Raw genomic sequence first — 1,531 nt, 5'->3', positions numbered from 1 at the left:
CTAAAAATCAGCTTTCTCTGTTTAAAAGACTACAGACCAATGAACTCAGTTATTTTCCATCAGAAGTACATTTTTTGTTATTAAAATCATTGATTTAGGAAAAAAAGAATGACAGGCACTTGATAGATTCACTATAGAAGCTTTAGCAACCTCCTTTCATACCTCCTGAAGTCTCTGGACAACTATGATGGCCATAGGCAGCCCACAGACTTTTGAAACGAGAAACTAACATTCCTGACCCTGCACTATATATAGCATTAAAGCAAAAAATGTTGACTACATACTGGGACCTCCTGGAAATAGAGGCCCTTGCAGACCTTGAGCCTGTGATTCTCCATAACCAGTTGCCCATTATGCCTTGGGTCATAAAAGCAGCATCCCAAAAACTCAGCACTGCTACTGAGTCCTCCTTAATATAATATGGAGCTGAACCTGGTCCCTCTGGATTATTAACCTGGAAGGGGTGGTCTCCACTGTCCTCAATTCCTTGACAGATGCAATGGTGTTAGATGAAGTCACCTTTCCCTCAAACCCATTGGCTATATGAAGAGCCCCTTGGGATTAACTGAGTGTTCAGCAATGGGAGTTTGTAGGCTGTATGGATGACACCGTCACCATTGTAAAGTGACAGAATTCACTGAAATTTTGTTGCTTTACCTTCCGATAAAAGGACAGAACCCCAGGGTCAGCACGATTGGCTGGACTTCAGGCAGTCATCTTAGCACTGGATGCCCTGGTCAGCAAATTGCCTCACAAGCAAATGTTCACAAATTATTTGGTCATTGCCTAAGAGTTGTCCCTTCAGAATAAAGAACTCTGTGAATCCCTTGTTTCACAGATATCCAAAATATAAATCAAAATCACACATATATGAAGCTTCTCTAGGACACTCCTTTTTCTCCTTGGAGTTCCAGATATTAGTGGTAGTAATCAAAGCACACATTTCATGTCTCAGAATCACACCAGGCTCTTGAAAAAGGCATTCAATATAACTTTCATATCCCAAATATGTCCAAGACAACTGGTTTAACTGTGAGGCCTAATGGGCTCCTCAAAGAACTTGTATTTAAGTTACAAAATAACCAGTTAACCCCTGAATGGATATCTCAGTCCTGCCCCAGGCATTAATATCTCTCAACTCAAGGCCCTTCAGCCAACTCAAACCACTTTAAACAAATCTTATTTTGGTGTTTTAGCCATGAAGTCTTTGCCCATGCCTATGTCCTGAATGTTATTGCCTAGGTTTTCTTCTAGGGTTTTTTATGGTTTTAGGTCTTACGTTTAAGTCTTTAATTCATCTTGACTTGATTTTTACGTAAGGCGTAAGGGAGGGTTCCAGTTTAAGTTTTCTACACATGGCTAGCCAGTTTTCCCAACACCATTTATTAAATAGGGAATCCTTTCCCTATTGCTTTTTTCAGGTTTTCAAAGATCAGATGGTTGTCAATGTGCAGTGTTATTTCTGAGGCCTCTTTTCCGTTCCATTGGTCTACATATCTGTTTAGGTACCAGTACCATGCTGTTTTGGTTA

Source organism: Macaca nemestrina, chromosome 4 (assembly GCF_043159975.1).
Source record: "Macaca nemestrina isolate mMacNem1 chromosome 4, mMacNem.hap1, whole genome shotgun sequence".
Taxonomy (NCBI): domain Eukaryota; kingdom Metazoa; phylum Chordata; class Mammalia; order Primates; family Cercopithecidae; genus Macaca; species Macaca nemestrina.
Note: the sequence above shows the minus strand (reverse complement) of the source record.